Source organism: Acromyrmex echinatior, chromosome 6, assembly GCF_024713525.1.
Source record: "Acromyrmex echinatior isolate Ae372 chromosome 6, ASM2471352v2, whole genome shotgun sequence".
NCBI classification, from domain to species: Eukaryota; Metazoa; Arthropoda; class Insecta; order Hymenoptera; family Formicidae; genus Acromyrmex; species Acromyrmex echinatior.
The window spans coordinates 4,276,955-4,290,048 of NC_141857.1; the positions used below are offsets into that span (position 1 = coordinate 4,276,955).

General features: G+C 33.5%; 1 protein-coding gene across 4 annotated transcripts in view; it reads right to left on the bottom strand.

Moving 5' to 3' along the window:
• Window positions 1-13,094, bottom strand: part of LOC105153914 (Transcriptional-regulating factor 1) — a 432,031-nt gene that overhangs the window by 408,225 nt on the left and 10,712 nt on the right. Inside the window, exon 1 of one of the 4 annotated variants that reach the window (XM_011069054.2) lies at window positions 69-3,148. The exons of 1 other annotated variant lie outside the window; for it this stretch is intronic. The gene's annotated coding sequence lies outside the window, so the exon portion shown is untranslated. Of the gene's footprint in view, window positions 1-68; window positions 3,166-13,094 lie in introns of those variants that run through there. 2 more of the 4 variants (XM_087407002.1, XM_011069055.2) reach the window with 2 other exon arrangements.

The following is a 13,094-nucleotide window of genomic DNA, read 5'->3' on the forward strand; positions in this document are numbered from 1 at the left end:
TTAATATTTCATTAAATAATTATCAGCGATTAATTCCTTGATGTAATACATAAAAATAAAATATTTACCCTCATGGTTGCTCCGCCGGCGCACGATGCCTCCCCGGACTTTCACTTCCTCCAGATTCTTCCATTCCTCATTGTTTTTTTATGGCAGCACTCACTCGCGAAAGCACTAATTACAATCACGCACGCGCACTGATTTTAACGAGATTAAGATGCGATAGAGTATCAAAAATCATATAAATTTAATATTATTTGAACGATATACATATTTAAAAAACATATATCTAATATTATAAAAACATATATCTAATATTGTCGGTGCTTGCTATTACTTAAACTCGAAAGTCTCATATTATCCGCTTTTATGTAATCCAGAGATAGTAAATCAATTATATTTATATCGGCAAACAATTTAAAGCGATATAAAATATGTTGCAAGATTTATAAATATTATCGTGCAAAATATAAAAGAAAATTTCATTACCATCAACGATAATTTTGACTCTGGCAAGTAGAAACTCGTGCAAAGCATTTGCTTCGATAAGAGAACGTAAACACAGAATAATCAAATAAATAATTGTTAATTATACTAAGGAAATGGTAACGCTTTTTTTTATAACTTGTCGCGAACGCGTCCCAAGAAGTAATGATACTATGATTGCAAAGCTGCCTGCCTATAATATGGCAACTGATCTGAAAACTGATCGATAAACCAGCGACAACCATTAGTCAGATTAAATGAAATATAGAATACAATGTGCAATCAAAAAAATATCCAATCCAATATGTACATAAAAATACACTGACTGAAAAAAATTCACTAAATCTTAAATATATTTATTTACTGTAAGTAAATATTTATTCAATACAAAAAAATTAAATCAAATTAATCGTTCTTGTATCAAATAAATATATATTTACATTTGATAAATATTTAGAACTATTCAATAAATATTTATTAAAATTTAGTTTTTTTCTAATGTACCTATGCGATCAGAAAATATAGGGTTAAAGGAGCAATCGCAAAATTGGATTAATTTCGTCAGAAACTTTCAAAAATTTTTATATCTGCACTCGGCGGTTCCTCTAATGTAACTGCCATTACCTGTCGACTCGAGTCTTGCCACGCAAAAACAAAATAACCTTGAAAACACAATAACACGCTATACCGGCGAGCTCTGTATTAGTCGTTACGAAATATTTAAAGTATTAAACTAGCGGTATAAAAAACATAAAGCAGATAAACGAAATCGGCTAATCATAGTAAAAAAAATGCAATACCGTAAGCACTTGCTTACACTTTTCTACTGTGATCAATCGACTTGCTTATTGCTCAAGTCTTATTGCTTTACGTTTTTTTTTTCATATGTCTTTACAAGTCACGAATGTTAAAAGTTAGCCATGCGGGAAAATATATATTATACGTTCGTAAGACATAAGACACGTTTTGACATTTCGTAATACTTTTCGCGAAGAATATTAGCTGCAATATACTCAACAGTTTGTACCATTATCAATCCACTCGTATCTCGTTACGCGAATAAAAGAAATATTACTGCGTATATACGCATGCTTGTATGTACGTCGCGAGAAACGAACATCGAGCGATGCTGAACTCACGGCTGTCGCAAAATATTTAACACGCAAGAAAGTACAATATAAATCGCGAGAATAAACTCGCCGTTCGTAAAGAACGCGATTACATTTAGCGTCTTGTAATACTTGCCGCTATCGCATCTTAAAAGGTAATGAGGCGAATAATACATGAAGCTCCTCACGCCGCGATATGCTCGTAGGAGACTCACCGAGCGAATGATAGCATTGATAGCGCGGCGTGACCTTACACAATGATGTATCGTACGCGCATGATGCGCGCGCATCGTACGTCACATGTCAACGGACGCGTCATCGCTACGAAATATTCAATGCCTACATTCAACCGAAAAACAGTTTTACAGCTGTTAATACAATTCTTTAATGTGATTCAAGAGTCTGGATTTAAGATTCTATATTCAACCTTCTAGCACAACTTCGAAATTTTCAATCATATTACTCCGATGGAGGGAAATAGCATTTTTTATGGTTCCGGACTACATAAAAATTTGAAAAAAATTCTTGTACATTCGTAAAACCTTTAATAATAAGTTTTTACTGTGATAAAAATATAAAATATTTGATTGATTTTTGCATATTGAAATTTGAATAAGAATTTTGAGAAAACGTGATATCGATAAAAGGAATAGTGAATGCTAAAAGATTAAAAGATTTTTTAATGTAGTTTATATGTATGAATCTGTAAAGAAAATAAGGAGCAATCATATTATTAAAGAAAATTACAACTTATGCTAAATGGATTATTGTACAATACATTTTTAACCTTAGTTTGTAAATTTTAAAGCATCTCCTGACGATTCTCTGAATGCGAATTTCATTTTAAAAAGAATATTAAATAATTCGCTTATAACATTATCTCTTACAAATAAGGAATTATTATTTACGCATGCAATTATTATTCATGATTCACTTTACTTGTAATACTTTAAATATTTCGTAACGCATCGTTGTATTTCAAGACTCTTTCAAGGTTTTTTTATTTGCGTTTGAGACTCGAACCGGCAGGAAAGTCAACAAGATCGTAGAATTATGATCTTACGAGACGTGGTCGTGACAAAAGAAAGAGTTTTCTTAATACGACTAACAATTATTTTAAAATTAATTATTCCTTCACGAGATTTTACATTCCTTCTATCAATGATCGTTTATTCAAGCAAATATCATAATGCTCTTATAATGACGAAATGATAAATGACAAAAGTTTAAAATTATTGTTTCATATTCAGACGAAAGGTAACTAACGCGTCGCATTGCCTCACGAAAAGTACTGCAAGATATTGCCGAAACGCGCTTATTTTTTACGAACATATAATTATTATTTGCCCATACGATTAATTTAACGCAATTAATATCCGCAATTTGTAATATTTTAAATATTTCGTAACGATTGATTCGGCGACGCACGATGAGTCATTATATTTCAAGGACATTTTGTTTACATTCGAAACTCGAGCCGACAAACAAGCCGGCGAAATCATAACGTTATTATCATTCGAGACAAATAGTGAAAGAAAGCATTACCGTTCTCTTAATATATAACTAACAATTATTTTATAATTAATGATTGATTATTCGTTTGCATGATTATTTTCTCCTAATTCTATCAAGTCAAATTCAACGATCGTCCATAAAATCAAATATTTTGCACGAATCTCTTACTTGATATCGAAATGGTAAACAATAAAACATTAAAAATCACGTTTCATATTTCGGATGATAATACCATGGTATTTCTAAATCTTGGAAAATGCATTTCATATTACACTTTAAATTTTTCACCGAAATATAATTTGTTCACTACCTTCAGATTACAAAAATAATAAGCAAATCATGAATAATTTAAATAATGATATATTATCAAATGTTTAACAATGATACATATTTTACGGAATTTATACTTTTTCAAACGTATTGTGCTAATATTTTTTAATTATCTCTTTCCGAATAATCTATCTCAAATCTCGTTATAATCAACGTGCATGCGATCGCAATTAGATGTGTTTTCGTGAATACATGTGTTAAGTATGTGCCACCAAGAAATAATGAAAAATGAAGGAATCTGAGAATAGGCAGAGAGGAAGATATCATGTATCAGCGGAACAACCATAAGATATATAAGTTTATTATTTTTTATGATTTTAATTTTGTATTATAATTATTTTTTATGCATAATTATAGCACGTAATCAATCGCTAATAATTATTTACGCGTATGACAATTATTTTTTTAAATACCAATTATTTTAAGTGTTGCTATAATTCAAATTTATCTTTATTTTATAGCTCAATATAGCCAGTGCAATGTATTTACAACTCCGCTGCTGCGCATCGTGTCGGTGAGTAATAAATTATTTTAAATTTAAAAGGCAATGGAGTAATGAAAATCGAATATATTGAATAATATGGACATGTATCTCAAATTAACAATATATAATTAGCTAGATTATAAAAGAATAAGAAATATAAATACTTCATATCATAATTGCCTTATAAAATATATAAATAGATACTAAGATTAGGATTCAACAACTTGGAATTCATATAGAAAAAGAAAAGAATAAGAAATTGTAAAATACCCAATAAGAAATTGTTCAAATAAAAAATAAGCAAAAATAAAAAAATTGACGTAACAATTTTCATTCAATAATTCATTTAATAAAATGTGTTAATGATTATTAATTGTATTCATTTTTGACACATCAATTTTATACCTAATCTTGTGCTATTCATATTTATTAACAATTCGACTTTATATGTCTAACGATTATTTCGTCACGGAATAAAAAAAATATGTAAGTCATCTCAGAGTTAGTTACACGTTTATAAAATAAATTAAAAATCACAATATCATTTAAGCTTCAATAAAATTCAGTAACGGATGACTGAATTAGTATGTGTAGTAAGCATAATTATATAGTACAAAGCGAGGACTTTTACGCAACATCATTGATTAATTTAATGACTTGTAACTTGAAAGTTACTTCGGCTTCGATATTTTTGAATTAAAATTTTCGATCTTAATCTCTAAAACGCATTCTTAAAATATTGCACTCTCAATAATTGTAATCTCCATTCTGCATTTATATAACACGTGTTAAATGCCAGATTTAAAAGTACTCAGAAATGGTTCATTCTATCAAAGGGTGCAAATACGTAAAAGATGGATAAGAAAGACTGTAAATAAAACGTGAAATAAAAGAACGACGGAAGTTCGGAGACTGGAAGAAACAGGCGAATAAAAAAAAAATCGCGGAAAGTAAAGGGCACAAGAGTCGTATACTTTTTGGGTTAATCGTTGCTCGCCAAGCGCGAGACACATCGGGTTGCTTCTCGCGCGTAGAAAGGAAAAAGAAGAGAAGAGAACCCTTTCCATCTTGCCTCTACACTCGCTCCGTCATACTGTCTTATCCTGAGGGATTAATTTCTCGAGGTTTATGTACGTCGCTGCGGGAGGGATGGCATCAGGTAAATCCTTCGCCGCGGAACGTATTTCACGAAGAAAAATACGAGTAGGATGATTCGGACGAAGTCCTCAGCCTGTTCTTCTCTCCTCTCTCTCTCTCTCTCTCTCTCTCTCTTTCTGCCTCTTTCTTTCTGCTTCCCTCCCGTCATTTTAAATCGTTGTACTTGCTTCGAGGTACGTATTCAAGAGAGATTATCTCTCGAGAGCACGGTACAGAATATGCGAAAATAAAAATACGGACGCGACGGATGGTACGACAGAAATTTCCGATGTGCGGAATTATTTACCAAGAGCATATCCTGACGGAACTTGTATTCCGGAGACCGGTAACATATTACGAGAGATTTCGCGGCGGGAACAATTCTACGTTCGCTGTTCGCGAAGGAGATATTCGCACTTCTCTTGTTAGTTACAAAGACGACATGAGTAGCGTTCCCAATGTTTGCGGCGTGAAAGCAAACTACATCCTCGGCAGGAAATTAAACTTGGGCGTACATGCCGGAAATATCGATTGTCAATTACAACTGAAGAGACAATCGTCCTAAACAAGATAACGAATACAATTGATCCAATGTGCGTTCAAACAGATTTTCCAAATTTTGCAAAATTGTAAATTTCGAAAATACATTTAAATAACGTAGATGAAAATCGTGTACACGAATGAAAATTAAATAATACGCGCGCATGGACATGTGGATACTTTTCATCTAATTTAGAATAATACAAAAATACAAAATGAAAACCGCTATTTCGTAAGTTCGCGAAAATTCGATAAAAGTGGCCACAGTTTTCGACTTCGAGCAGTAATAGTCGCCGCGAGAAAATCCGGAGTCAATGGACTGAATTTAAATCCGCGCTAACGCTATATTCGCCGTTACGTTCGAAAAGTGAGAATGAGAGAGACAGAACAAAAATAGAGGAAATACGCACGGAAGCGGTCGCGGGTCTCGTCCCTACGGTATCAACCAACGTCGATATTGAGTTATTCGCCCGCTGTAGATACTCCGTTTTCCGGGGACTCGAGTGGTATCGGCGGCTCTTGGTACGTCCCTATCCACCGGCCAAATGAATATTAGTGGTACCCAGGAGACAGAATTAATAACAATCGCTCTACCGCGTGTCCCCCGTGCTGCGTAGCCACAGACAAAACACACGTGAAGGCAACTGAAATTTATACCCGGTAGCCGATTTGTTTAGCATCGCACGAAATTCACGAGAATACTGCATAGAAAAAAATACGGAACAATCCCCATTCCTATTTATAGACAACAATCTATTCTTCAGGGATTATTTTTTCACGTGTGCAAGAAAAGACATCTATATATAAAAAACGATTTTACTAAAATATTTAAAAATTTAGGTATAAATACAGATCTGAAAATAATTTTGTGTTGGACTATCAAAATAATTATGTAGAAAATTTAAGCAATACTGCGAAACATTTTGGCATTCTAGTAATCAGTTTAAACATGCTATATAATTATTTTGATAGTCCAACAAAATTTGTCTCGATATCTATATAGAGATATTTCAGCAAAATCATTCTTTCCATGTGTAATATTTCAAAATATTCCTGAATAAGATTTTAATTAACTTAAGTTTCGAAATATAATGTAAATTTGATTATACCATTTGTGTATATGTTTCTTATCGAGGATACAGTTTGCTTTCTTATCACAAACACTTAAAACGTAATTCATATTACCTTTATAACATATACAGTAAAAAAAAAATAATTCGTATCTGTATCGGAAACGGTTTACTCAAATCCTTGTTATTTTGTGTTGAATTTTTTTAATATTCAACACAAAGTGTTAATTTAACATAATGTAATTATGTTACTTAAATAGTTAAGATTAAATTGCTATTCAACATTTCTTTAATGTCAAAGTAACACAATTTAAATAACATAAATAATGTTTTTTAAATCATAAATTCTAAGATGAATGAATAAAAAATGTGTTAATTTAACATGTCATAAATATTAATTTTACTGAAAAAAACATTTATTTCCACAGTTTGTTTACAAACTGAGTCAGTGTTATCTTTTTGCGCGTTTATCTTCTCAAATAATATCCTTTATCTTCTGACATATTCATTTTGTGTTAAGTTAGCACATAAATTTGAGTAGACCGTTTGGGACACGTGAAATATGTATATTAAATTTAACAGAAATTTTCCAATGTGTAGAAAAAAAAGAATTTAGAGGAGGTAAGAATAATTAGTTTTCACAATTTCGACTCTCTTTCTCTCGATTTCTCTCAGCCATTCACCAATAATAAAAAAAAAACACTGAACTGCGTAATTCGCCGTAACGGCGATCTCAGCAAATTCGTTAGGCGAGAAATTTTATCTGTCGTATACGTCCAAAAAAGGCTACCAGCCTATAAACATCGGTCCCAGGAGATCATACTTCCGGAGGAGAGTGGCGTCATTAAAAGAAACAGGGAGCGGGATAAGAGAGGAGGATTCCTTTAGAAGAAGCGGCAAAGTCATTGTTGTGCGCGGCTCCTTTTACGATTTGGAAGTTAATTTACACGCGGGACGTAAGCTTCGCTCTGAAATAGCGTATACAGTCGAATAAAGCGCGAATAGATGCAACGAGGCGATGCCGCGACGGCTCGTAAAACTTTTACGTGGACGGTCTCTACTTTTTTGCTCTTCCTGCACGTCGCGTCTCCCTTTTGCGATCGACATGGTGTCTCCTCCCTTCCTTTCGACCTTTTTTTTTACCACTGCCATTATTGGCACTTTGAATACTAGGTATCGCTTCCAATTTTTGAAAAATTAGTATACAAACGCATATTTCTTATTAATTCGAAAAAGTCAAATATTGTATCTTGGACAGGATGCAAGATTTTTCTACTCATTAATACAGACTTCATTATTTTTAACTGTGAAATTATTAATTCCAAGTATTACATGTTAATTATTAACAAATTGTCCTTTCTAATTTATAAATTTTAATAAAAACTTTAGTGGCACACGAATTAATTAATACAGAAAGCAAATTAAATGTGTCAAATGATATATTAGTTATGCTCATTTCATAATGTAGATATTTTTAATAATAATAATAATATAATAGGATATATAAAAGATGTATAAAGCACAACATTAACATTAATACACAAAACGAGAGATTTCGAAAGGCTTTATGTTTCAACGGGGATTAAAAGCAAAGCTGCTTTTGTGGAGAGCAAGAACAAATGATGCGGGAATAATCACGGATCAGGGCGGAGAAAATGAGAGTCATTTGAAAAGGTTGTATCTTCCGTTTTCGAATCCATCGCCAGTCATTATCACTTTTTGATGATCGATATTTCGATCCATTCGATGTCCTACTTTTTCACGCGTGGCCACATCGCATTGCTTTCATAGATTACCCATGTCATTACGCGAAAGCCTCAAAAACACCGCCGGTTGTACCTTTCACAAACTGTTAAGCCTTTCGCTGTTACGCTGCTCGATATTGGTGCGGAAATAGAGATTTATATCGCTTTCACTAGCACTTGCAAAAGAAATAAACGCTCGAGCGCCTCTTTTATGAATGCATGAAATAGAAATATAATAGAAATACGTACAAAAATGTGATAAAAATATGTAAAATAATATGAATATTTTTATTAAAAATTAACAATTAAACATTATTATTCTAAGCATGTTTTTCTATGTATATCTAATCATCTCTGATAATATTTTTATATTTTCGAGATAATTTGAATTATTTTTATTAAAGTTTTATTTTCATTAATACAAATTATCTCCACTGTCATAAAACAAATATCATTAATATTATTACTTTATGTATTTTTTTTATATAATATAATTATATAAAATACACACACACACACACAAATAATTTATATAATGAACCGAGCAAACTTGATATTAATCTCTATTTAATTCGCTTTTCGTTATTGATAGGTAATATAAAAAAATATAAAACTGCTTAAAATAAATGACTATTGAAATCGATCGATTAATATCATACAGTTGTCTAAATTGTTGACGATTTTCATGCGAAACATTAGTCCAACTAAATATAAGTGAAGTAAGCTTGACAACAGGTTTATTAACGCGATCGATGAAGTGTATCTAATTGACGGGCGAAACAACCGCGAACAACAACCGTTACGTGCAAAACTTTCAAGACTTTCACGTTCTGTTCCTTCCCTGTGTAACTCATGCACACACGCTATCCTTATTAAATCAGTCTCGCCCTCGGTATTCTCGCGTGTTCTTTTGCGCTGAAATACTTTCACGGTCGCCATTCAAAAGCGATGACGTTGCTTATTCATAATTGTGCCTTACGTTTAGAAGATGGCAAATATTGTAGATTTACATATAAAAGCACACGTATAAATGTGTCGGATAAAAACATACGCATTAATCATGATTACTGTAGGTTAATTTTGCAAGTCGGAATTAATTGCAAAAGTTATATTCTTAAATTGATTAAAGATCGGAGGACACTAAGAAAAATGTTTTTTTCTGTTTTTGCTGTAGCAAAAAAAATTTGGTTGAAATGTACCGACCAAAAATTTTTAGTTAAAGTATACCAAACAAAACTATAATTATATATAAATCAAAGAGCAAATTATAATTGTATATAAACTAAATTGTTTAGTTGATATAAACAAATATTTTGTTATTTGCAAAATAAAAAAATTATTTTGCAAAAGCAACTGAATTTTTTTTTGTTAAATTTTTTTATAAACAAAACATTTAGTTAGTATTAAAAAATGCCTCAACTAAATAGTTTTGCAAAAGTCATTAATACTATTTTTTTTTTCCTATAAATGTATCTAGCATAAAATAAAATGATAATCTAAATATCAATCTGTAGCAGAAACGATAAAGTCTTTCTCTGCATAAAAAGTATCAGTTATTTTACGAAATCAGACATTCGCGAGATGGAAAGAGAAAAGGTTTCAATGAGACATAAAATATGATCGAGAAAGAGCAACCGATCGTGTCGTAATGAAGGATAGCGCATAAAGAGGCGCTCGCGGTCCATCATTATTACAAGATGAAAGTGCATGTCTCTCGATCGATCGACCTTTCGACGATACACAACAATGGCTATTTAAACGTACGTATGTACGCGTGCGTGTGCTTGTGCACTGCATCGCCGCGGAATAATAATCTTGCACAAGAGCAGAAAATAAGAGGCGCTTGTTTAGGGAGGGGCGACCCCGCCGTGTACATACACACATATATCTCTCCCCGCTTACCCGTGGGAATGACGCAGAGATCTTTACAAAGCTATGTAACAGAATAATGGCGCGCGCATAGCACAAACGTACGGACGCGCGGGGTGAATCAGGCGCGGATTACAGTACGGAATGAAATTACTGGTACTAATGAATCCCGCGCCGCCCGCTCTGCACCGTTGTGAAATTAGTAGTCGTCCCCGACACGTTGGTGCCGTGAAATTTTAATACGGCGCGCTTTAAATCCGCGACACGCCATTCTCTCCGAATGCAATCGAATAGCCGCACCGTCTATTTTACGTATTTTTTAGTCGTCTATAAACGGCTACGTTACACGTATATATCGTCACGTGTCGTTAAAAATAGGCCTCATTATAGGCCGTTCAGTCGAAATATAAGTTTACTGAGAATAGTCAATTGTAATTTAATTGCGGGTTAAATATATATTCATTCGTTTGTATAAGCTATAAATTAATTATATCTTGAAATTATTTTAAAATACATTTGAAAGAAATAAAAAAAATGTATATACTATTGTCAAAGCTCAGAGGGATCGTACACGTACATTTCTATTCATTGAGAATACCTGCGCTTTAAGATTTTCTATTTAAATAATATAATTTACATTTTTTCAAGTAATATTTACTTGTCAAATATTATTTACTATGTTAAGAAAAATATAACTATAAAATAAAAGAAATTTTCACGTTAAAAATTATTTATTATTATTTGAAGTATTTATTTTATCAAAATAAATTTTGTGAGATGCAAAAAGATAGTATCACTTGTTCACATCTTCGGATATGGGTTAATTTGAACGAAAATAATGGATATTTATATGTGCGATCCGCGCGCGTTTCGTGTCCTATTTTGTTATTTTCGTCGTTATTACACGCGCTTTTATTATTATATAACCAGAGTACATTTCGTAATGATTTCCCTTGATTATCGCGACTGTATTCGCAATAACAATAATAACGATTTATTAAAATACGCGTCGTTAATTATTATCACGGATAATCGCGGAGGTAAACGCAACCGTCCGCTCGTCGTTAAACATTCACATTCGTAGTGGAATTCTTAACATCGCGGATTTTCAACATCATCCTGTCGGAAACGTTAATTACCACGCTGCTGAAAAGCCCTGCAATTTCACGGGACACTCGCTGAAAGCTAGGTCTACCTTTGTCCAACTACAGATACAACGACGAAAAAATGTAATACGTCATTTTTCTCCGTAATCTATCAAAGTGTAAAAATTTCTGAACCGTATAAAAAAAATATTCTAAATTATAAACGAACGTAAATTGATCTCCTCCATTTGCGATGACGTACGATGCTAATCCTTTCGCTGACGAATGAAAAATGAATCGCGACGTATAACACAGAACGCAGACACGTGGAGATGAAAATAGAATTGTCCAGAGAGATCCAAAAGAAGGTAATAGACAGGAGATGAGAGAAGAGAGGGGAGAGAAAGGGATGTAGATAGAAAAAAAAGGGAATCAACGCGTATTTTGAAGCCGGCTTGATAGAGATCACGGTAAATCACGTCTAGCCCGCACAGAAACGGGGAATCGTGAGAGAGAACAAGCCATTCCATCAACGCCGAGTGAAATATAACGGCGCGAAGCACAAATTAAATATCCTCATAATGCCGCGTTCGCGTGTTGGTGTATCTCGCTCTCGCAATGACCGAGGCCTCTCGCCTGGCTGCAAGCCAAACTTCGCCGACCAGCCAGATTTGATGCCTAAAAAGGACCGTAAATTTATCTCATCGCGCGTCCGGCCCACATTTGGCCCCGCGTACGCGAAATAAATAGAATTCTCAAGCTTTATGGCGCGTCCGACGAGAGCCTTATAAATCTTGTCGCTCGCTATGTTCCACCATTGCTCGTATCGTTCTTTACGCGTTTCGGGTTATGACGCTCCCTGCGCGAAGCTCGTCGTCCGGTAAAAGGTATTTTAATACGTTATTCTTCTCGTTTCGCAAATTCATCGCGTTACATTGCCGAAAATATCGTACCGTATAAAAGGAACACCGTCGGTGAAATGCGAATTAAAACGCGATATAAAATATAATCGAACGATTATATTTTAACGTATAACGAAAGAATATTTAATACGTAGCATTTCATTTCGGGAATAAAATTAAAGATTATAAATGAAGAATTTAATAATGAATATAGTGATGCAGATTTTAATTTCTAACAGAGATTGAAATTGTTAAAATTTCATATCGTTACATAAAATAGTAATAAAATGTTTGCCCCTGTGCAGGGCATTCTAATTCATCGTGTGCAGTAATGATATTATTCCCGGGCTAATTGCGATTCATTAATTACACGTCATCGGTATTACGTTCCTGAGAAAGTTTCTGTTTCGCACGAAAGTGAGTGCAACATTTTCCAGACGTAACGGTTATAGAACTGGTTCGATATCCTTGAGATACCGCTAACATGTGAGTATCCATGTGGCGTGTAAAAGCACACGAGGGTTATCGGTCATGTTGTCATAGAGATGGCTCTATCTTCGCAAGTCTCACACATAAGAAAACATTTATTTTGCACGTCCCGATAACGTTCATGCACGTTCACGCGCGCGCTGAAATGCACGTTACGCTTAATTTCCCGCTCAAAAAAAAAAAAGAGAGAATATCACGAAATCCACCTCTTGCCGAAATAAATCTGAAATTCCCGCGTATTAATAAATTGGCAACAAAAATCCGGATTTGCATGCGACGCGAGCTTATTTCTATACACGTTAAAAATGCAAATCGCGTTGCTCGTATTTCGGC